The sequence below is a fragment of the Pseudophryne corroboree genome, chromosome 5 (assembly GCF_028390025.1).
Source record: "Pseudophryne corroboree isolate aPseCor3 chromosome 5, aPseCor3.hap2, whole genome shotgun sequence".
NCBI classification, from domain to species: Eukaryota; Metazoa; Chordata; class Amphibia; order Anura; family Myobatrachidae; genus Pseudophryne; species Pseudophryne corroboree.
The window spans coordinates 629227904-629253757 of record NC_086448.1 but is presented as its reverse complement, the minus strand read 5'-3'; the positions used below and the strand labels follow the sequence as shown (position 1 = coordinate 629253757).

Below are 25854 nucleotides of genomic sequence, written 5' to 3'. Positions count from 1 at the left end.
CCTACAACAAATCCTGATCACAAGCGTCTCAATAAAAGATACAATATAGAGCAGCGCTTTGAGCATTTATCCAGACTTACCTCTGTACTTTCAGTTGCACAAGGCGAATAGCATCATTACTGAGCGAAGTAGGTTTAAGGGCTCTTCATCAACCTTAGGGGAACAAAAATGTCATAATTAAATTAAAATTTCAAACAAGAATTAAATTATTATTATTCTCTTTAGCTACAAATTCAAATATTATATTGTAGGTGTGAATAGTCTTTATTCTCACCCTTTGTAGAAAACAACAACAGGTTACTCACACTTGGAGAAGACCCCCTATTTGGTCTTCCAATTAACAATGCTTCACTAATATGAGTGTCACTTAACCTTAATTTAACTACAAGTCAATATCTGAATAGAAGCGACTTCCTGTTTAACGGTTGTTTTCTATTCAGAGGCTAAAAGGAGGTTCAAGTATGTAGTTTCTAAGCTACCATAAAATAAAATAAAAATAGCAGAAGGAAATATCTAATTCTTGATCGAATGTAAAATTGCTTTCTAAACACACATTTAAAATGTTCCTTCTAGTTTACAAACAAATAAACAGCATTATATCACATGTAGCCAAGCAGTAATTATCCCTTCAGTTTCTTAATAACAAAAAAAAAAAATCATTTGTATGCAATTTTTTTTAAAGAAATATTAAACAATATATTGGGGAAGGGCGGTGGGGTTAATTTGTTTTGTGATGCTAAAGTGACCTGGCGATATTGAATTGCGCAGCGGAGGCCCATTATTTCTGCTTACACTCACTTGAGGTGGCAAACCGAAATCTGCCCCAAAGTCAGGTTTTTCGGTGTCCAAACTCAGCATGCCTAGTGGTTTGTACAGGTTTAGCTGCTTTACACTAGTAGTCCTGATGCTTTTTTCCATGACATGCGCAATAAGTAATGTGTGCCCACAGAATCTGCACCCATTGGAATAAATGAGTGAATATCAACAGTCGCTTTAAAACAATTGAATTCCCCCAAAGAATGGAGTTGGATGATCTCATCGATATCCAAATTTAAAACAGAGCAACCGGGTTTTTTGCACTTTAATGTATAGTATTCATACAGTCGAACAAAAACTTGAAAAATATGTTCACCCAAGAAAAATACATCTGCAATAATTTCTGTTAAAAAAATCTTATAATTATTGGTCTATTTGTCTGTCCAGTTATGCATTCAAACAGCCCTGCACCAATTGGGATGAAACCAACACAAGGTGGTCCATTTGTATCCTGCCAAGGTTTTAGGGGGATAAGGGCACCGTTTGGACCTCCCATTGGTGTACGCTGTGCAGAACTTCCTCCCAGGAAGCCTGTTTTGGCCCATCCACAGGATGGATTTGGACAAAAACCAGAAGACATACTAAAAAGAGTTGAGGTCCTAGTCGGACCTCCCGTCGGTGTACGGTGTGTATAGGTGTGTTGGAAGAGCTACTAAAATGCTGACCCAACTCATTGAGAACTTAAATCGCTTAGAGATTTAAACCCAGGCAACGCCAGGTACTTCAGCTAGTTGTATATACAGTCAATAAAAATCCAAAGCAATTCCACTGAACTTTTCAAGTTATATAATCACTTCTGGCCAAACCTGTATTTCTTAGGATACACTGTTTTAAATTGCTGGTCATCCATTGTCAAAATGCGGATACGATTGAAAGGGATGCAGTTAAAATGTCAACGGATAGGATCCCTGCGGTCGAAATACCGATACCCGGAATCCCAATAGTTCTTTTAGCAGGACGCGCTCGGGAGTTGGGAAGTTAGGTTTAGGCATAAGAAGGGAGGTTAGGGTGCAGGGACAGGAAGGGTATGGTTAGGTACCGGCGAGGGGGGGTTAGGGTTAGGCACTTACAAGGGGAGGTAAAGGTTAGGCATCAAGTGGGAAGGGATAGGTTTAGGCAGCGGGAAGGGAGGGGTAGGCACCACCGGTGAGGGTTAGGGTTAGGAATCCACAAGGGAAGGTTAGGGTTAGGGTAGGTGGTAGGGAAGGAGTAGGGTACTTTCTGGGGGGCTGTCGGGATGCCGCGTATTGGATTATCATACTGAATCTGCTTGAAAACAATGTTTCATTATAGACAGTATAAGGTCATGCTAGCTATTGTCCTGCAGCAAAATGAATAAGTCACATAAGCATATTTAGATTGCCCATTTGAAGGTATTTTCAGGACTTTGAGATGGCCAAATTTTATACATGGTAAGGGGGAAAGTTTGTAGTAAGGGAAACATGATGTTTCATAAGGAGCCTACACAAACTATTACAATTTGTTGGTAGGATAATGGTTATAGATATATTATATGGGTATTATAAAGTATGAAGAATGAAAAAATAAATAGTAAAAGAATGAGTACTGAGAATCCGGTAAGGGGCCTCTTGTTTGAAGATCCTGTACTTGCTGCTTTTGTTTTTTTACAAACATTTTGTGGGCTATGAAATAGAATCTGTTGGTTTCAAGAACCCCATATCCACTAGAATTTGCACTGAGATTTTCCCCATCGTTGCCTGCTCCATTTACCCAAGTTAACACATTGGGGTCAGTGGAGTTTACTCTGTTGGCACCTGCAACCTCATGCGTTTGTTAACCACTGTATGTCAATCGCGTTTCACACAACACCCAGGGGATAAGAGCATTAACAGTGTCAGACTCTGCATAAAAGAACACGAGGACCCAAGGATAAATACGGACACTGTAGTTTACATTGTGTTTCATAGGTTTTCTCCTCTGCATATAAACACTTTAGGTGCAAGTTAGAGGAGAAAGCAGGGGTAAGATAAGAATTTTGGGAGGTAGCGACTTCTGGAGGTTTCAGGGTGACCTTAATTCTGTGAAACATCCTAACATTTGTACACCATTCATCCCTGTAAAGTGTTGCAGAAAAGTCGGTTTTCCAGTTTGCAAACCCACTTGTGGGTTTGTAACCTTGCACCAGAGAGCCAGATAAAAAAAAATCCCAAAATAAAAAGCCATTGTACATAAGGTTACAACTGCAATCATTTGTTTAAATTAAGATGTATAAAGCACTTTGCACAGGGAATCGCTTAAGTGAAAGCATGTTGCAGCTGCATAGGTTCCCATATAATCAGTTTAATAAATAAAAGGAGAAGGAAAAAAACATTTACAGAATTCTCTGAAGACCTGCATTCTGCTATTCTTATGCGGGTGGCCTTGCATCTCCACCAACATGAAGACAGCCACAGATGGCAGCGAGGTCAGAGAACACTGCTTTGGAGAAACAGCAGGCTTTCACAAGGATCTAAATCAGGCATGTCCAACCTGCGGCCCTCCAGCTGTTGAGAAACTACACATCCCAGCATGCCCTGACACAGCTTTAGCATTCTCTGACAGCAAAACAGTGTCAGGGCATGCTGGGATATGTAGTTTCACAACAGCTGGAGGGCCGCAGGTTGGACATGCCTGATCTAAATGATTCAAAATCTGCAACAACTGTAATCCAATCCTGCTATTCATAGCCCCAAATGAGGTTTTTTTACCCCTTGACACGTGCAGCACACTTCACCTGCTTAGAAGATATTCGTATTCAGCATAATCAGATGAAAATACACAAAGGCTTTTGGCCCCGGGCAACAGACCTTCACTCAAAGAACACATTTTCTTAAATGCTCAGCCTTCCTTTGTGGGCACTTACTCTTTCATCCATTATTTAAACCATTAAGCCGTCAGCAGACCCCAACCATTTGTCTCATTTCTGGAACCTATTTTACACCCTAACTCAGCGAGACAAGGATTCCCTATGCCGCTGCTTGTGATGTGTGTGTGACAACACTTTCATTGTGTATATATATGTTTATTTCCCAAGGAGTTAGCAAATAAAGCAGGACGACTGGTCTTATTATTCTATGTACTAAGGCCCAACACTTCAAGAAAATAATTAAATGCAATTTATTATGCAGGTACTCTGCATCATATTATTGAAGTGCAATGGATGTAAGATGTAGTATATTCACTATAATATCCAATACACAATATAAAAGTAACCATTAATAAAAAAAAATCATAAACTCACAACATGAAACTAGTAAAGCACACACGTGACATGTAAAAGCAGATACCGATATCAATGGCAAAGGACCACCTTGGATAAGGAAGCAGGAGACAATATCACTTTCCAGGACCTTTTGAACATGACATGCGATCCATCTTTGTTCTGTTCCAGGCTAAACTGCTTGCTCTTGATATCTAACAGAATTGCCTTGTCTGTTCTCTAGCCATTCCGCCAAGAACCATTTTTTTTTGTGTTTCACCATTTGCTGTTAGCAGCAGTTCAATTGAGAGCCATCCATCTTACAATGCCTGGAGTGACAGATGCTCTTACTAGAGAGCATACCATGGTGAGTGAGTGAGCACCAGATAACATCTCCAGGAACTGAAAGCCAGAGGTTGTCCTAACTGACAAGGGGACCATAAACCTTTCAAAGGCACAAATCAAACAATGGTGAAGACAGAGCCCCATCACAAATCAAGGCCAGATAAAAAAAAAAAAAAAACTATTTGGTGACCAAGCTCACTTTTCTACTGAAGGTCAACTTGCTAGTCAGCAATCCACAAGTATGGATAGAGCTAAATAAATACAAAGTAAGCCATAAACCTTAAAAAAAAATAATAATAAATAAATAAGACACCTTATTTAAAGTAATAAGTAAGTTTGTGTAATCAAGCAATCTAGTATTACACATATACACAGCATGCTGAAGTACAAAATACGTTTTTGCAAAAGTGGATGAAACCATAACAGATTGTACACACCACCACTGTTTGTTTGAAAGATATAAAAATAAAGTCTGCATATGAAATGGAGATCCATGGCTTATAAAATCTTACTATACATTCAGAATGCTCATATAAAATATTCAAAAATAGCAAAGCTTAGGGGCTAAATGTAATTTCCTTCAAGTTGCTGGAGGTGCAGGACTTTGGGCCTAATTCAGCATAGATAGTTATTCTGAGAAATAGAATTGGTCTGCGAGTAGAAAGGCGCCGCCGTGACAGAAAGACAAAACACCCCCTGCAAATTTGCGACTGTATCGCAGATCACTATCCACTCACAGATGCATACGTAAATTCCGGAACATCAAAAGTCTTTGCTGTCTGTGAGATAAGGTCTGAGGCTGCCACTAATCTGCGACTGAGAACTGGTCTACGCTGACATCAGAGACCCTCCCCAAAAACACCTGAGCGCGCCTGCGTTTTTTCTTACACACCCAGAAAATGTCATGTTTCTGCCCAGAAACGCTTGCTTCTTGTCAAACAGCGGCTACATTGCGTTTATGATCTGTACGCATTTTCTGTTCCTATTTACCCGCGTGCATGCGCAGTCATTAGATAATTTCTCCATTCATGAATTTTCTAAATAACGATTCATGCTGAATTAGGCCCATTGTGTAATTCTGCACAATTTTTTAAAGCAGCAATCATTTGCAAGGCAAAACCAACCTGGTAAATGACTGCCGCTTTAAAAAATGGGCACAATCGCACAAAGTCTCGCACCTCCGGCAACTCGAAGGATAATACATTTAGCCCTATGTGTTAGAAATAAAATGCTTTAAACATTTCATAGCGTGGTCACAATGACACAGTCATAGTATAATTATACTTCCTCCTTAACCAGGCAATTTCACCGATGTTCACTTTAGGGGCAGATAATTAAAGAGTCAAATATTGAATATTTAGTAAAAATGAAGATGCATCTCTGTTTGCATTGGAATGTCCAGGAGTCCGGGAGCCTCTGACAAAGTGAAGTACTTGCTCTCTTCTGTGCCACAGCACCATGAAGGCTTTGTGATCAGGAGCTTAGGTGGTCATTCCGAGTTGTTCGCTCGGTAATTTTCTTCGCATTGCAGCGATTTTCCGCTAATTGCACATGCGCAATGTTCGCACTGCGACTGCGCCAAGTAAATTTGCTATGAAGATTGGTATTTTACTTACGGCATTACAAGGTTTTTTCTTCGTTCTGGAGATCGGAGTGTGATTGACAGGAAGTGGGTGTTTCTGGGCGGAAATTGGCCGTTTTATGGGAGTGTTTGAAAAAACGCTACCGTTTCTGGGAAAAACGCGGGAGTGACTGGAGAAACGGAGGAGTGTCTGGGCGAACGCTGGGTGTGTTTGTGACGTCAAACCAGGAACGACAAGCACTGAACTGATCGCACTGGCAGAGTAAGTCTCGAGCTACTCAGAAACTGCTCAGAGAAGTCTCGTCGCAATATTGCGAATCTTTCGTTCGCAATTTTGATAAGCTAAGATTCACTCCCAGTAGGCGGCGGCTTAGCGTGTGCAAAGCTGCTAAAAGCAGCTTGCGAGCGAACAACTCGGAATGACCACCTTGGACCAAAAAGGTACGGTTGTGGTTATTTGTGGAGTGCCTTTCCTGGCATTGGACGGGTCCCTTAGGGCTTAAATTTTATAAGTTGTTTATCCAGGCAGTGTGCTCCCTCGGCCGGCTATCTGGACCTGCAATTTGCATAAAGTGCTAAGTATTTTCAAATTAGAATTCACACGAGTCCGTATTCTAGTGCATTCAGCACTAAAATTGAGGATTTACAGAACAGTCTGCTTGGGATTCAGCGACTCAATATTCACGAGAAAACAACATACAAATTCTAACCAACATCACTGAGGCAGTGGTTGCTGCAGAAAAATAGTTGAGCCGTCAAATGCCTTACTATACTGTATATAGACAACAGGTGTCCCTTTAACTGTGCATACTGTACCTCCCAACATTTGGGAGTTTGGGGTTGGTACATGGGTCACTCCTGTTTATTATGCTGGTCCAGGCTTGCCTACCCTCCCGCATTCAGCGGGAGGCTCCCGATATTTCAATGAGCCTCCCACTGCCCCGCACACATTGCCAGCCCTCCCGGTTTTTAAGAGCTCCTACCTGAAAATCCGGACTGCGCATGCGCGAGTCTGGCAATGCGGGGTGGGGGTGGGCTGCAAGGGAAAGGTCATGGCCGGACACCGCACCGCGGGTTTGTGGGTAGCGGTGCCCGTCTTGTGCAGTATGGAGCCGAGCAGTCTGAGCGGCAGGAGCAGTGTTGGGGGACTAATGAGAGCAGAGCAGCTGCCTCTTCACCGAAGCACATACTGTAGCCCGGCAGCCAGGGCTCTGCATCGCTGTGGCTGGCCCCGCCCATCACACTCACACACTGCATGTAACAGGCCAGCTTTCCTCTTCCTGGTTCCTGCATGTGCCTGCCCTGATCTGCCTTCCCCCACCTCACTGTCCATGGGCCGGATGCCTGCTCTTCACAGGAGGCAGCAACAAAAGCCAGGTGGGTGCTGTCTGTACTGGGGGTTAAATGGGGGGTGGGGGGCTGTGTATCGTGTAGAGTTCTACTGGGTGTAATATGGGGGGTTGGGGGCTGTGTATAGTGTAAAGTTCTACTGGGTGTAATACGGGGGGGAGGGGGCTGTGTAAAAATAAGATTTTACTTACCGGTAAATCTATTTCTCGTAGTCCGTAGTGGATGCTGGAGACACCGTAAGGACCATGGGGATAGACGGGCTCCGCAGGAGACATTGGCACTTTAAGAAAGAATTTAGGTTCTGGTGTGCACTGGCTCCTCCCTCTATGTTCCTACTCCAGACCTCAGTTAGAGAAACTGTGCCCAGAAGAGCTGACAGTACAAGGAAAGGATTTTGGTAATCCAGGGCAAGATTCATACCAGCCACACCAATCACACCGTATAACTTGTGATAAACTTACCCAGTCAACAGTATGAACAACAACATAGCCACGGTTCCACCGAAAAACTATAACATAACCCTTATATAAGCAATAACTATATACAAGTCTTGCAGAAGAAGTCTGCACTTGGGACGGGCGCCCAGCATCCTCTACGGACTACGAGAAATAGATTTACCGGTAAGTAAAATCTTATTTTCTCTAACGTCCTAGTGGATGCTGGGTACTCCGTAAGGACCATGGGGATTATACCAAAGCTCTCAAACGGGCGGGAGAGTGCGGATGACTCTGCAGCACCGATTGAGCAAACACAAGGTCCTCCTCAGCCAGGGTATCAAACTTGTAGAACTTTGCAAAAGTGTTTGAGCCTGACCCAGTAGCCGCTCGGCAAAGCTGTAATGCCGAGACCCCTCGGGCAGCCGCCCAAGAAGAGCCCACCTTCCTAGTGGAATGGGCCTTAACTGATTTTTGGCAGCGGCAATCCAGCCGCAGAATGAGCCTGCTGAATCGTGTTACAGATCCAGCGAGCAATAGTTTGCTTTGAAGCAGGAGCACCCAGCTTGTTGGAAGCATACAGGATAAACAAAGACTCTGTTCTCCTGACCCTAGCCGTTCTGGCTACATATACCTTCAAAGCCCTGACCACATCAAGTAACTCGGAATCCTCCAAGTCAGTAGTAGCCACAGGCACCACAATAGGTTGGTTTATATGAAAGGATGAAACCACTTTCGGCAGAAATTGTGGACGGGTCCGCAATTCTGCTCTGTCCGCATGGAAAACCAGATAGGGGCTTTTATGTGACAAAGCCGCCAACTCTGACACACGCCTAGCCGAAGCCAAGGCTAATAGCATGACCACCTTCCACGTGAGATATTTCAACTCCACCGTTTTGAGTGTTTCAAACCAGTGGGATTTCAGGAAAATCAACACCACGTTAAAGATCCCAAGGTGCCACGGGAGGCACAAAAGGGGGCTGCATATGCAGCACTCCCTTTACAAACGTCTTAACTTCAGGTAGAGAAGCCAACTCCTTTTGAAAGAAAATGGATAGGGCCGAAATCTGGACCTTAATGGAACCCAATTTTAGGCCCAAATTCACTCCGGACTGTAGGAAGTGAAGGAAACGGCCCAGCTGGAATTCCTCCGTAGGAGCATTCATGGCCTCACACCAAGCAACATATTTTCGCCATATACGGTGATAATGTTGAGCTGTCACGTCCTTCCTAGCCTTTATCAGCGTAGGAATGACCTCATCTGGAATGCCTTTCTCTGCTAGGATCCGGCGTTCAACCGCCATGCCGTCAAACGCAGCCGCAGTAAGTCTTGGAAAAGACAGGGCCCCTGTTGCAACAAGTCCTGTCTTAGAGGAAGAGGCCATGGGTCCTCTGTGAGCATTTCTTGCAGATCTGGATACCAAGTCCTTCGTGACCAATCTGGAACAATGAGTATTGTTCTCACTCCTCTTTTTCTTATTATCCTCAGCACCTTGGGTATGAGAGGAAGAGGAGGAAATACATAAACCGACTGGAACACCCACAGTGTCACCAGGGCGTCTACAGCTATCGCCTCAGGGTCTCTTGACCTGGCGCAATACCTCTGTAGCTTTTTGTTGAGGCGGGATGCCATCATGTCCACCTGTGGCAGTTCCCACCGACTTGTAATCTGTGCGAAGACTTCCTGATGAAGTCCCCACTCTCTCGGGTGGAGTTCGTGTCTGCTGAGGAAGTCTGCTTCCCAGTTGTCCACTCCCAGGATGAACACTGCTGACAGTGCGCTTACGTGATTCTTAGCCCAGCAAAGAAGTCTGGTGGCTTCCGCCATCGCCACTCTGCTCCTTGTGCCGCCTTGGCGGTTTACATGAGCCACTGCGGTGATGTTGTCTGACTGAATCGCGAAGCAGGGTCTCCGCTTGACGTAGGGCGTTGTATATGGCCCTTAGTTCCAGGATGTTGATGTGAAGGCAAGTCTCTTGACTTGACCACAGACCTTGGAAATATCTTCCCTGTGTGACTGCACCCCAACCTCGGAGGCTTGCGTCCGTGGTCACCAGGACCCAGTCCTGAATGCCGAATCTGCGGCCCTCGAGAAGGTGAGCGCTCTGCAGCCACCACAGGAGTGACACTCTGGTCCTGGGGGATAGAGTGATTAACCGATGCATCTGAAGATGTGATCCGGACCACTTGTCCAGTAAGTACCATTGAAAAGTCCTCGCATGGAACCTGCCGAAGGGAATGGCCTCGTATGATGTCACCATCTTTCCCAGAACACGAGTGCAGTGATGCACTGACACCTGTTTTGGTTTTAATAGGTTCCTGACCAGTGTCATGAGTTCCTGAGCTTTCTCCATCGGGAGATAAACCCTTTTCTGGTCTGTGTCTAGAATCATGCCCTGGAAAGGCAGACGAGTCGTAGGAACCAACTGCGACTTTCGAATATTTAGAATCCAGCCATGTTGCCGTAACACTTCCAGAGAAAGTGCTACGCTGATCAGCAACTGCTCTCTTGATCTCGCTTTTATGAGGAAATCGTCCAAGTATGGGATAATTGTGACTCCTTGCTTCCGCAGGAGTACCATCATTTCCGCCACTACCTTGGTAAATATTCTCGGTGCCGTGGAGAGACCAAACGGCAACGTCTGAAATTGGTAATGACAATCCTGTACCACAAATCTGAGGTACGCCTGATGAGGTGGATAAATGGGGACATGAAGGTATGCATCCTTTATGTCCAGAGACACCATAAAATACCCCCCTTCCAGGCTTGCGATGACTGCTCTCAGCGATTCCATCTTGAACTTGAACCTTTTCAGGTATATGTTCAGGGATTTTAAATTCAATATGGGTCTGACCGAACCGTCCGGTTTCGGGACTACAAACATGGTCGAATAATAACCCCTTCCTTGTTGAAGGAGGGGAACTTTGACCACCACCTGTTGAAGATACAATTTGTGAATTGCAGTTAACATTATTTCCCTCTCGTGGGGGGAAGCTGGCAGGGCCGATTTGAGGTATCGGTGAGGGGGCATCTCCTCGAATTCCAGCTTGTATCCCTGAGACACAATATCTATTGCCCAGGGATCCAACTGGGAGTGAACCCACTTGTGGCTGAAATTTCAAAGACGTGCCCCCACCGGGCCTAGCTCCGCCTGTGGAGCCCCAGCGTCATGCGGTGGATTTTGTAGAGGCCGGGGAGGACTTCTGTTCCTGGGAACTAGCTGTGTTGTGCAGCTTCTTTCCTCTGCCCCTGCCTCTGGCAAGAAAGGACGCACCTCGGACGTTCTTGTTTTTCTGTGATTGAAAGGACTGCATTTGATAATACGGTGCTCTCTTAGGCTGTGCGGAAACATATGGGAAAAAATTTGACTTTCCAGCAGTAGCTGTGGAGACCAGGTCCGAGAGACCCTCCCCAAACAATTCCCCACCCTTGTAAGGTAAAACCTCCATATGCCTTTTTGAGTCGGCATCACCTGTCCATTGCCAAGTCCACAGGACCCTTCTGGCAGAAATTGACATAGCATTTATTCTAGAGCCCAGTAGACTAATGTCTCTTTGAGCATCTCTCATATATAGGACAGCGTCTTTAATATGCCCCAAGGTCAACAATATAGTATCCTTGTCTAAGGTATCAATTTCCTCTGACACGGTATCCGTCCATGCTGCTACAGCACTACACACCCAGGCCGACGCGATCGCCGGCCTCAGTAAGGTACCTGAATGTGTATAAATGGACTTCAGGGTAACCTCCTGTTTGCGATCCGCAGCATCTTTGAGAGTAGCCGTATCCTGTGACGGCAGGGCTACCTTCTTGGATAAGCGTGTTAAAGCTTTGTCCACCTTAGGGGAGGATTCCAGGGGAGGATTCCCAGCGTAACCTGTCCGTTGGCGGGAAAGGATACGCCATAAGAATCCTTTTGGAAATCTGCAGTTTTTTATCTGGAGATTCCCAAGCCTTTTCACATAACTCATTTAGCTCGTGTGAGGGGGGAAAGGTTACCTCCGGCTTCTTTTCCCCATACATATGTACCCTCTTGTCAGGGACTGGGATTTCCTCTGTGATGTGCAACACATCCTTAATTGCTATAATCCTATAACGGATGGATTTAGCCAATTTTGGCTGTAACTTTGCATCATCGTAATCGACACTGGAGTCAGAATCCATGTCGGTATCTGTGTCAACAATTTGGGATAGTGGGCGCTTCTGAGACCCTGACGGCCTCTGCGACATAGGATCAGGTACGGGTTGGGACCCTGACTGTCCTGAGGCTTCAGCTTTTTCTAACCTTTTATGCAAGGAATTAACATTATCATTTAAAACCTTCCACATATCCATCCAATCAGGTGTGGGCGCCGTCGGCGGAGACACCACATTCATTTGCTCCCGCTCTGCTTCCACATAGCCTTCATCAGACATGTCGACACAAGCGTACCGACACACCACACACACAGGGAATGCCCTTTTTGAAGACAGTTCCCCCACAAGGCCCTTAGGAGAGACAGAGAGAGAGTATGCCAGCACACACCGTAGCGCTATAAACCCAGGAATAACACAGTAACTTAATGTTAACCCAGTAGCTGCTGTTTATATATTGTTTTTTTTGTGCCTAATTATGTGCCCCCCCCCCCCCCCCCTCTCTTTTTACCCTCTTCTACCGTGTATCTGCAGGGGAGTACCTGGGGAGCTTCCTCTCAGCGGAGCTGTGGAGAAAAAATGGCGCTGGTGAGTGCTGAGGAAGAAGCTCCGCCCCCTCGGCGGCAGGCTTCTGTCCCGCTTAAATATGCAAGTTTTGGCGGGGGCTCATACATATATACAGTGCCCAGCTGTATATATGTTTAACTTTTGCCAAAAGAGGTCCCAAATGCTGCCCAGGGCACCCCCCCTGCACCCTTACAGTGACCGGAGTATGTGAGGTGTGTGGGAGCAATGGCGCACAGCTGCAGTGCTGTGCGTTACCTCAGTGAAGAACGGAGTCTTCTGCCGCCTGTGAAGTCTTCACCCTGCTTCTGTCTTCCGGCTCTGCGAGGGGGGCGGCGGCGCGGCTCTGGGATCGGACGGCGAGGGTGAGATCCTGCGTACGATCCCTCTGGAGCTAATGGTGTCCAGTAGCCTAAGAAGCAGGACCTAGCTTCAGAGAGTAGGACTGCTTCTCTCCCCTCAGTCCCACGATGCAGGGAGTCTGTTGCCAGCAGAGCTCCCTGTAAATAAAAAACCTAACAAAATACTTTCTCTCAGCAAACTGAGGAGAGCTCACTGAAAAGCACCCAGCTCGTCTGGGCACAGTATCAAACTGAGGTCTGGAGGAGGGGCATAGAGGGAGGAGCTAGTGCACACCAGAACCTAAATTCTTTCTTAAAGTGCCCATGTCTCCTGCGGAGCCCGTCTATCCCCATGGTCCTTACGGAGTCCCCAGCATCCACTAGGACGTTAGAGAAATGTAGTGTAATGTGCTGCTGGGTGTAATATGGGGGGCTGTGTATAGTGCTACTGGGTGTAATATGGGGGGTTGGGGGCTGTGTATAGTGTAGAGTTCTGCTGGGTGTAATATGGGGGGGAGGGGGCTGTGTAAAATGTAGTGTAATGTGCTGCTGGGTGTAATATGGGGGGGCTGTGTATAGTGCTACTGGGTGTAATATGGGGGGGAGGGGGCTGTGTAAAATGTAGTGTAATGTGCTGCTGGGTGTAAGATGGAGGGGCTGTGTATAGCGTAGAGTGCTACTCAGACTTGCCAACCCTCCCGCATTCAGCGGGAGGCTCCCGGTTTTGACCTCAACCTCCCGCTTCCCCGCAAATCTGCCCGGTTCTCCTGTTTTTTAAACTATTTTATTGAGACTATGCGGACTGCGCATGCGCCAGTTGGGAAGTACCGTGGGCCGGGCCTGGATATTGCTTTATTGCTGGCCACCGCGGGGTTATCGTGTACAGCTGGCAGGGAGGCTGTGTGCGCGGCGGCAGCAGCAGCAGTGTCCCCAGCAGTGAAGGCAGCGGAGACCTAAGCAGCGACGGCAGCGGAGACTTCATCAGTGGCGGCTGCAGAGACCTCATCACCAGTGGCGGCAGCAGCACAGAATGTAAGGTATCCAAAAAGCCAGCCTGCGTCTTGGAAGGGGTCCATGTGGTTGGGGTGGGGAGAGCAGGACAGGGCTGAAGAAAAATAACAAAGTGGGTACTGAGTGATGGGTGCTGAGTGATTACATGTTATTGCTGCCCAAGCTGACTATCACTCATCCTAGGGGGAGCGCTGACAGTATTATAGGAACAGGGACAGTGTTACAGGGATAGTGTCAGAGTTACAGGGATAGTGTTTACAGGGATAGTTAAAAAAAAACAAAGAAGTCCCGCACCAGAATATTCTGATAATAAATAGTGGTCACAGGGATATAGTTTCTTTATTAACTTATAAATTACAAATACATCATTTTAGACTGGTGCTACCCACTGATCCTAAAATACATGCAAACAAGGTAAGGAAAAAGGGGATCAGTTTCTCTGGGTGCACTCTTTCCCAAGACCAATAAAGATTTTTGGTATTAAATCTGTGTTTCTATACTTTTTTTTATATATATCTATATTAACACTTGATTTATATTACCTGCCAATACCCATATGGAATAAATGAACTTTATTGATGTCCCATATGAAGTATTATGACCCTAAATTGGGCAGTAAAAGTGAAATATAAAAACAATATAGAATGATAGACGTGAATCAGAAAAATGGACAAATAAAGAAAAGAAAAAGTTTATTTGTCCTAGTGTCAAACAATAAAGAAGATTAAAATCAAAGCCGTGTGCCGCCTGTCATTTATTGATGTTTTATATAGCTTTATATTCCAATGTTATATTTCTAAGAAGAAAAGAAGTGGGATATATGCAGTGCCGTTTCTAGCGGCGGGCGAGCCGTGCAACCGCACGGGGCGCCCGCCGCGGCACGTTAAGTGTTATTTCCCCCTCTCCTCCCTCTCCCCGAGCGCTCCTGCTCGAGGGGGCGGAGTTTCGCGAAATGACGCGTTTGCATTCCATGAAGCCCCGCCCCCCGAGCAGGAGCGCTCGGGGAGAGGGAGGAGAGAAGCCTGGAAGGAGGCGGCGGGGGCGGCCGGCGCGAGGGACGTCCGGCGGCGGGATCCGAAGAGCGGAACATGTAAGTATATCTCTCTCTCTCCCCCTTCCTTCCCCCCCACCACTTGACACCTGCCTGCCACACTGGGGATACCTGCCTGCCACACTGGGGATACCTGCCTGCTGCACTGTGTAAAATGGGGACAAATGGGGGCCTGCCTGCCGCGCTGTGTAAAATGGGGGCCTGCCTGCCGCACTGTGTAAAATGGGGACACCTGCCTCACTGTGTAAAATGGGGACACCTGCCTGCCGCACTGTGTAAAATGGGGGCACCTGCCTGCCGCACTGTGTAAAATGGGGACACCTGTCTGCTGCACTGTGTAAAATGGGGACACCTGCCTGCCGCACTGTGTAAAATGGGCGCCTGCCTGCCGCACTATGTAAAATGGGGACACCTGCCTCACTGTGTAGAATGGGGACACCTGCCTCACTGTGTAAAATGGGGACACCTACCTCACTGTGTAAAATGGGGACACCTGCCTGCCGCACTGTGTAAAATGGGGACACCTGCCTGCCGCACTGTGTAAAATGGGGACACCTGCCTGCCGCACTGTGTAAAATGGGGATACCTGCCTGCCGCACTGTGTAAAATGGGGATACCTGCCTGCGTACTGTGTAAAATGGGGATATCTGCCTTCCGCACTGTGTAAAATGGGGATACCTGCCTGCCACACTTTGTAAAATGGGGATACCTGCCTGCCGCGCTGTGTAAAATGGGGATATCTGCCTTCCGCACTGTGTAAAATGGGGATACCTGCCTGCGTACTGTGCAAAATGGGGATATCTGCCTGCTGCGCTCTGTAAAATGGGGACACCTGCCTGCCGCACTGTGTAAAATGGGGGCACCTGCCTGCCGCACTGTGTAAAATGGGGACACCTGTCTGCCGCACTGTGTAAAATGGGGACACCTGCCTGCCGCACTGTGTAAAATGGGGACACCTGCCTGCCGCACTGTGTAAAATGGGCGCCTGCCTGCCGCACTATGTAAAATGGGGACACCTGCCTCACTGTGTAAAATGGGGACACCTGCCTCACTGTGTAAAATGGGGACACCTGCCTTCCGCACTGTGTAAAATGGGGACACCTGCCTGCCGCACTGTGTAAAATGGGGACTTTTTTTTATTTTTTCCCCCCTGTGGTGGGCGTGATGATATCAGATGAGGCCACGCCTTGTCGGGAGCGCGCGCGCCTCAGGCGCGCGCATACTTTTTCTTTTTATAGCTATATGGGGGGGCGCAATTTTTTTTATAGCAATGGGGGGGGGGGGCATTTTTAAATCTCGCACTGGGAGCCAAATTGTCTAGAAACGGCCCTGGATATATGTATATCTATTTGTGTATTCTTAATGTGATAATCCCTGATTGATAAAATTCCTCATAAATCTATAACAACCTTATTGTATTATTGTGAATAAAATTTGCTCCTGATTTATATGTAAGCCTTCTGTTATTTTTGATAAGGGCAAGGATTCCCAGTACAGATATTCTGTGCTTCAATCCTATCAGAGATACTTTTAAATGTTGCACCTGGTCCCAGAGTGCTGTCTCGATACAAATGTTGCTAATTTTAAGCACGATATCTAACTATGTTGTAACCATACTATCTTGTGAATGGAGAGCTGCAGCATCTCTTACTAAATACAGTATGGTTAGAGGTGGTTTCTTATTATGAGCACAATACACATTAAGATCTATATTATAACCAAGCAGTCACATGTATCTGTATAGTGCATGCGTGCAAGATTTCTTTATTATGTTATACAGGTTGAGTATCCCATATCCAAATATTCCGAAATACGGAATATTCCGAAATACGGACTTTTTTGAGTGAGATAGTGAAACCTTTGTTTTTTGATGGCTCAATGTACACAAACTTTGTTTAATACACAAAGTTATTAAAATATTGTATTAAATGACCTTCAGGCTGTGTGTATAAGGTGTATATGAAACATAAATGAATTGTGTGAATGTAGACACACTTTGTTTAATGCACAAAGTTATAAAAAATATTGGCTAAAATGACCTTCAGGCTGTGTGTATAAGGTGTATATGAAACATAAATGTATTCTGTGCTTAGATTTAGGTCCCATTACCATGATATCTCATTATGGTATGCAATTATTCCAAAATACGGAAAAATCCCATATCCAAAATACCTCTGGTCCCAAGCATTTTGGATAAGGGAGACTCAACCTGTACAGCCTTTCAAGCTGATATCATTAAACAATGATCACACACACACACCTTTCTGAGAAAGATCAATTTATATTCTCCTGCTTGGATTGTTGTATATTCGTGTGCTGTATAGTCCCAAATAAGAAATAATGCATCTATATTCAACTAGTGCTTAATCGTGTGCTGACAGTAGTTGTACTTGGTATCCTGTGTCTGGGAGACAGCACTTGGATATAATCACAGTGCACATGTGCCACGGGGTATTTTTGGAGCTGTTGTGCAAATATAATAGTGTGGAACAATTATCTCCTCCTTTATATTATCAGTATTCGCATGGTATTTGCATATACTATTCTGTAACTACGTCTATTGTCACAGGCATATGTAGAGAACCAGGGTTGACCGTGTTACATATTACCGCATAGTTTTGCTCTGTACTATGCTAGCTGGTATCTCTGCACATCTGATTATATGAACAACTATCTGCTCCTTTCAACTGTCAGTATTGACGTGCAGTATTTTGCTGTGGCTAAAAGCCTGATACCTTTAGTCAGATGCCACAGGCATATATAAAAAACCGAGGCTGTCTGTACTTAATTATACCATACTGTACTATCCTGACTGGTACCTCCACACCCTTATAAGTATTATACAAGGCAAACAATAAGGTTGATAAATAAATACATTGGGATACAATAATTAGCTTAATCACATTCTTTTCCCTAGCGGCGCACGGCTAATCCCTATGCGCATTTCACTCTATGTTAGAGCTTCGTCAGGGCCCTTTTTCAAAAATAACAGAAGGCTTACATATAAATCAGGAGCAAATTTTATTCACAATAATACAATAAGGTTGTTATAGATTTATGAGGAATTTTATCAATCAGGGATTATCACATTAAGAATACACAAATATATATACATATATCCCACTTCTTTTCTTCTTAGAAATATAACATTGGAATATAAAGCTATATAAAACATCAATAAATGACAGGCGGCACACGGCTCTGATTTTAATCTTCTTTATTGTTTGACACTAGGACAAATAAACTTTTTCTTTTCTTTATTTGTCCATTTTTTCTGATTCACGTCTATCATTCTATATTGTTTTTATATTTCACTTTTACGGCCCAATTTAGGGTCATAATGCTTCATATGGGACATCAATAAAGTTCATTTATTCCATATGGGTATTGGCAGGTAATATAAATCAAGTGTTAATATAGATATATATATAAAAAAAAAGTATAGAAACACAGATTTAACACCAAAAATCTTTATTGGTCTTGGGAAAGAGTGCACCCAGAGAAACTGATCCCCTTTTTCCTTACCTTGTTTACAGGGATAGTGTCAGCATTATAGTATAGGGTCAGCGTTATAGGGTCAGCGTTATAGGGACTGGGTCAGAGTTACAGGGGGAGGGTCAGTGTTATAGTATAGGGTCAGTGTTACAGGGATAGGGACAGCGTTACAGGGCCAGGGTCAGCATTATAGTATGGGATAGTGTCAGCGTTACAGGGATAGGGTCAGCGTTACAGGGATAGGGTCAGCGTTACAGTATAGTATAGGGTCAGCGTTACAGGGATAGGGTCAGCGTTACAGGGATAGGGTAAGCGTTACAGGGATAGGGTCAGCGTTACAGTATAGTATAGGGTCAGTGTTATAGGGATAGGGTCAGCATTATAGGGATAGGGTCAGCGTTATAGGGATAGGGTCAGTATTATAGGGATAGGGTCAGCGTTATAGGGATAGGGTCAGCGTTATAGGGATAGGGTCAGCGTTATAGGGATAGTGAATAAATTATGAAAGCGCTGTCCAATAACAAAAAGTATTTATTAAACAATTAAGATAAACCATAAAATCACATTTAAAAACACATATACTCATTATTTCTTTTACTTAACACTCTCTTTCAGAGATCATACAAGACAATAATAGCACTGCATGTAACAATTTCAGCTGTACGGGGGGGATACACTTGCTATATCAGCATACTATGTTGCAATTATTTAAACTGAATGTATCCACACCAATACAATTCTCCACAACATGCGTTGGGATAATTCTGCGGTCTTCTGTGACTAATGAATATTACATTTCAAATGACAGTTCCAAACAAATCCAGAGGATAGCAATATTGATATGCCCCAATCTTTGGTATAATATTCTTGAAACCTGGATACGCTTACCGAATGAATAGCTCTCCTGCTTTGGAGAGGCAGGTCCAGTTCCAATTGATGGTACGGACGGCGTCCCCGTCGGAGGCTATCGGCTGGCGTGCCGGTCCACTACTTTGTGCACTCCCTGGCTTCACTGCACTAGGGATGACTACAGGAGTAGCTGATTCAGCAATATGTAATTGGCGGCCGCGCCCTTGGCTGGGTGCTCGTCTCCGTCGCACAGATTCTCCGGTGGCTCTGGTGTGCAAGATTTTACAGACCACCTCTCAGTACTTATATCCACATAGGGACTGCAGGAGTAACTAGTTCAGCAACATGTTAAGGCGGCCGCGCTAGTCTCCGTCGCACAGTGTCTATTCACTGGAAATAGGAGAGGGGGCATGCCAGCAGCTCACAGAGCGCTGGGCATGCCCCCTCAGTGACGAAAACGGGGTGTGGATCACATTCACGGGCCCTCCCGCAAAGGCACTCCCCTTTTAATAGGCCACACCCCTTTTATGGGCACGCGCTTCGTGCGCGCGCATATATTTCACTCTTTCAGAGTGACAAAAGTTGGGAGATATGCCATATAGTCACTGGAGTGAGCGCCTAACAATAAGGACACGCCCCATTGTGGCAATAGACACACCCATAGGTGGAGTTAGACGCACACTTTGGGTAGAGCATGACACGAAGCATTCTGCTTACACCTACAATCTCCCTGAAACTAGTTTTCAAAAGTAGGCAAGTATGTTTTTAATACCTACCGGTAAATCCTTTTCTACTAGTCCGTAGAGGATGCTGGGGACTCCAAAAGGACCATGGGGTATAGACGGGATCCGCAGGAGCTTGGGCACACTTAAGACTTTGACTGGGTGTGAACAGGCTCCTCCCTCTATGCCCCTCCCCCAGACCTCAGTTCTAGGAACTGTGCCCAGGAGAGACGGACATTTCGAGGAAAGGTTTTTTGTTAAACTAAGGGCGAGAAACATACCAAGCCCACACCACAAACATACCGTACAACTGGAGTAGCATGAAACCAGATAACAGTATGAACTAACAACAGCAACAAGCTGAACATAACTGATACACAAACCACGTGTAACTGAAAATAACCAGTATCAACCGAACTGCAACGAACAGTCCACACTGGGATGGGCGCCCAGCATCCTGTACGGACTAGGAGAAAAGGATTTACCGGTAGGTATTAAAATCCTATTTTCTCTTACGTCCTAGAGGATGCTGGGGACTCCAAAAGGACCATGGGGTCTATACCAAAGCTCCAGACTGGGCGGGAGAGTGCGGATGACTCTGCAGCACCGATTGAGCAAACATGAGGTCCTCATCAGCCAGGGTATCAAACTTGTAGAACTTAGCAAAAGTGTTTGAACCCGACCACGTAGCTGCTCGGCAAAGTTGAAGTGCCGAGACCCCTCGGGCAGACGCCCAAGATGAGCCCACCTTCCTGGTAGAATGGGCCTTTACTGACTTCGGCAACGGTAGCCCAGCCGAAGAATGAGCTTGCTGAATCGTAGTACAAATCCAGCGTGCAATAGTTTGCTTAGAAGCAGGATTTCCAATCTTGCTGGAAGCATACAAGACAAACAGAGCCTCTGTCTTCCTAGTGAGAGCCGTCCTGGTGACGTAAATTTTCAAAGCTCTTACAACATCAAGAGATTTTGGGACCGCCACAGCATCCGTAGCCACAGGCACCACAATAGGTTGGTTAATGTGAAACGAAGAAACCACCTTCGGCAGAAATTGTTGACGAGTCCTCAATTCCGCTCTATCCGAATGGAAAATCAAATATGGGCTCTTGTGAGACAAGGCCGCCAACTCAGACACTCGCCTGGCAGACGCCAGAGCCAAAAGCATGACCACTTTCCAAGTGAGAAACTTTAACTCAACCTTACTCAAAGGCTCAAACCAGTGCGACATAAACTGCAACACCACTTCCAGATCCCACGGCGCCACGGGTGGCACAAATGGAGGATGGATATGCAGCACTCCCTTCACGAAAGTCTGAACCTCAGGAAGGACGGCCAATTCCTTTTGAAAGAAAATAGATAAGGCCGAAATCTACACTTTGGTGGAACCCAATTTCAGGCCTGCATCCACGCCTGCCTGCAAAAAATGGAGGAAACGACCCAAGTGAAACTCCTCCGCAGGAGCTGCTTTGGATTCACACCACGACACATATTTTCTCCAAATACGGTGATAATGTTTCACCGTGACCTCCTTCCTAGCCTTAAGGAGAGTGGGGATGACCTCCCCGGGAATACCATTCCGAGCTAAAATCTGGCGTTCAACTTTCACGCCGTCAAACGCAGCCGCGGTAAGTCTGGAACCAGGCAGGACCCTGCAGTAACAGGTCCTCTCTTAGAGGAAGCGGCCATGGATCTTCCACTAATAATTCCTGAAGATCCGGATACCAGGCCCTCCGTGGCCAATCTGGAGTGACGAGTATTGCCCGAACCCTTGTTCGTCTTACGATCCTCAGCACCTTTGGAATGAGAGGAAGCGGAGGGAAAACATACACTGACTGAAACACCTACGGAGTTACCAGGGTATCCACCGCACAGGCTTGGGGGTCCCTTGACCTGGAACAATACTTCGGAAGTTTCTTTTTGAGGCGAGACGCCATCATGTCTATCAGAGGAGTTCCCCAACGCCTTGTCACTTCTACAAATACTTCTTGATGAAGAGCCCACTCTCCTGGATGGAGATCGTGTCTGCTGAGAAAGTCTGCTTCCCAGTTGTCCATGACCGGGAAGAAGACTGCCCAGCGGAGAATTCTTGTGGCTTCCGCCATTGCCGCCCTGCTCCTTGTTCTGCCTTGGCGGTTTACGTACCCCACCGCTGTGATATTGTCCGACTGGATCAGGACAGGGAGACCCTGAAGGAAACTCTTCGCTTGTAGGAGGCCGTTGTAAATGGCTCTTAACTCGAGAACATTTATGTGGAGAGAAGATTCCTGGCTTGACCATTTTCCCTGGAAACTTCTTCCCTGCGAGACTGCGCCCGCCTTGGAGACTTGCATCTGTGGTCAGCAGGACCCAGTCCTGGATTCCGAAACGGCGTCCCTCTAGGAGGTGAGAGCCTTGCAGCCACCACAGGAGAGAGATCCTGGCCCTGGAAGATAGACTTATTTTCCGGTGCATGTGTAGGTGAGACCCGGACCATCTGTCAAGCAGGTCCCACTGAAACACCCCGCCATGAAACCTGCCAAAGGGAATGGCCTCGTAAGCCGCCACCATCTTCCGTAGCACTCGAGTGCATTGATGAATCGACACTCTTGTCGGTCTCAAAAGCTCCTTGACCATGGTCTGTATTTCTAGAGCTTTGTCCTCCGGAAGAAACACTCTCTGAAGCTTCGTGTCTAGGATCATGCCCAGGAAGGGCAGCCGAGTCGTCGGAATTAACTGAGACTTTGGCAAATTTAAAATCCAACCGTGATGTTGCAGAACTGTCAGAGAGAGTTCCACATTCTTTAACAATTGTTCATTTGACCTCGCCTTGATCAGGAGATTGTCCAAGTACGGGATAATTGTGACCCCTCACTTGCGAAGGAGTACCATCATTTCTGCCATAACCTTGGTGAAAAACCTCAGGGCCGTGGAAAGCCCAAACGGCAACGTCTGAAATTGGTAATGACAATCCTGCACCGCAAATCTCAGGAAGGCCTGATGCGGAGGATAAATCGGGACGTGTAAGTAGGCATCCTTTATGTCGACTGACGCCATAAAATCCCCCCCTTCTAGGCTGGAGATCACAGCTTGAAGAGATTCCATCTTGAACTTGAAAGTTTTCAAGTATGGATTGAGGGATTTTAGGTTCAGAATCGGTCTGACCGAACCGTCCGGCTTCAGTACGACAAAGAGGCTCGAATAGAACCCTTCCCCCCGTTGGGACGGGAGAACGGGAACAATGACCCTCTGTTGACACAACTTTTGTATCGCAGCATTTACTACTTCTCTTTCTGGAAGAGAAACTGGCAAGGCCGATATGAAAAAGCGGCGGGGGGGCATCTCCTGAAACTCCAGCTTGTACCCTTGGGACACTATGTCTAAGACCCAAGGATCCAGGGCTGATTGAAACTAGACCTGAGTGAAGATCCGGAGACGCCCCCCCCCCCCCCACCGGCACGGACTCCCGCAGGGGAGCCCCAGCGTCATGTGGTGGACTTGGTAGAGGTGGGGGAGGACTTTTGGTCCTGGGTGCCTGATCCTGCAGGCGACTTCTTTCCCCTTCCTCTACCCTTTGAAGCGAGGAAGGACGAGCCTTTACCTCGTTTGTATTTATTAGGCCGAAAGGACTGCATCTGTTGATGGGGCCCCTTTTTCTGTTGAGTGGGAACAAAAGGAAGAATAGATGACTTACCCGCAGTAGCGGTAGACACCAGGTCAGCCAGGCCGTCACCAAACAAGACACTACCTTTGAAGGGGAGAGCTTCCATATTTTTCTTGGAGTCGGCATCAGCATTCCATTGATGGATCCACAGCGCCCTCCTGGCCGAGACCGCCATGGCATTGGCTCTTGATCCCAAGAGGCCAACATCTCTCGCCGCATCCTTTAGGTAATCTGCAGCGTCCTTGATATAATCAAGAGTCAAAAGAATATTATCTTTATCAAGGGTATCCATATCAGAAGCTAAATTATCAGCCCATTTAGCAATAGCACGACTCACCCATACCGACGCCACAGCAGGTCTGAGCAATGCACCAGTATTAACGAAAATGGCCTTCAAAGACGTCTCCAGCTTGCGATCCGCCGGATTCATGAGAGCAGCCGTGTCAGGGGATGGAAGCCCAACCTTCTTTGACAAACGGGATAGAGCCTTGTCGACATTTGGAGACGACTCCCATTTTTCCCTGTCATCAGAGGGGAAAGGATACGCCATAAAAATTATCTTGGGAATCTGCCACCTCTTGTCCGGCGACTCCCAAGCTTTTTCACAAAGAGCATTCATTTCATGAGAGGGGGGGAACTTCACCTCAGGTTTTTTCCCTTTAAAGAGGCAAATCCTTGTTTCCTGAACTGCAGGTTCGTCAGAGATATGTAAAACATCTTTAATAGCCACAATCATGTACTGAATACTCTTAACTACCCCTGGGTGTAAAGTAGCCTCATTAAAATCGACATCGGAATCCGAGTCCGTGTCGACATCTGTATCTATCTGGGTAAATGAACGTTTTTGTGACCCTGAGGGGGTCTGCACCTGAGCCAAAGCATCTTCCATGGATTTTCTCCATGTTTGAGTCTGAGAATCAGATTTATCAAGCCTCTTAAGACAATAAAGCCACATTAGCATTAAGTGTACTTAACATAGCAACCCAATCGGCAGTCGGCTGTGCCGACAGAGCCATCTCCAGCTCCTTTTCTGCGCCCCCAGTAACTCCCTCCGGGGAGGAACACTCAGCCTCAGACATGCCGACACGTAGTACCGACACCCCCACAGTCACACTGGCCAAATAAAGGGAACAGCCTACAGGGAAGCCTGGAGAGAGAAACACAGAGGGAGTATGCCAGCTCACACCCCAGCGCCCATATACTACATAAGTAAAATATATATCAGTAGCGCTGTAAATAAGAAGAAAAGCACCAAATTATCTGTGCGCCCCCCCCCCCCCCCCCCCCCGCTCCCTTTTACTTGTGAGGAGCATGGAGGTCCCGGGGCAGCGTCTCTTTAGCGGCTGTGAAGAGAAGAAAATGGCGCTGGTGAGCTGTGCGGCTAAGCCCCGCCCCTTCCCGGCGCGCTTCAGTCCTGCTCGAATTTGAAATTATTTATACTGGCGGGGGTATTATATACGGTGCCCGGGCACCGAATATGCCTTTAGCCAGTCCAAATGACCTCAGTAACTGCTGCCCAGGGCGCTCCCCCCCAGCGCCCTGTACCCTGTAAGTGCCGTTGGTGATGTGTGTGGGAGCATAGAGCGCAGCACTACCACTGCACTGTACCTCCGTTACTGAAGTCTTCTGCCGTCTGAAGTCTTCGGTTCTTCTAATACTCACCCGGCTTCTGTCTTCTGTGAGGGGGGTGAAGGCGCGGCTCCGGGAACAAGCAGCTAGGCGAACCAAGTGATCGAACCCTCTGGAGCTAATGGTCTCCAGTAGCCTAAGAAGCAGAGCCCTTTAACTAAGAAGTAGGTCTGACTTCTCTCCCCTCAGTCCCTCGATGCAGGGAGCCTGTAGCCAGCAGGTCTCCCTGAAAATAAAAAAAACCTAACAAAAGTCTTTCTAGAGAAACTCAGTAGAGCTCCCCTAGTGTGTGTCCAGTCACTCCTGGGCACAAAGTCTAACGGAGGTCTGGGGGAGGGGCATAGAGGGAGGAGACAGTTCACACCCAGTCAAAGTCTTTTTAGTGTGCCCAAGCTCCTGCGGATCCCATCTATACCCCATGGTCCTTTTGGAGTCCCCAGCATCCTCTAGGACGTAAGAGAAAATAATAATAATAATAATAATAATAATAATAATAATTTTATTTATATAGCGCTCTTTCTCCAACATGACTCAAGGCACTTTACAGATATCAAAAACAATGCACATGATACAGAGGATTTGAGTAATACAGCAATAAATAAGCCACACAGACATAAAAGAAAACCTTAAGCACACAGAAAGCATAATGCAGGATTGGTGTAGGCATTTTGGGTAATAACTTCCAAGGGTTGTG

At 46.3% G+C, this 25854-nt stretch overlaps 1 protein-coding gene across 1 annotated transcript in view; it reads right to left on the bottom strand.

Moving 5' to 3' along the window:
- The window catches only part of GREB1L (GREB1 like retinoic acid receptor coactivator), a 331061-nt gene that overhangs the window by 176017 nt on the left and 129190 nt on the right, over positions 1-25854 (bottom strand). Inside the window, exon 2 of the mRNA XM_063923572.1 lies at positions 81-153. The gene's annotated coding sequence lies outside the window, so the exon portion shown is untranslated. The remainder of the gene's footprint in view (positions 1-80; positions 154-25854) is intronic.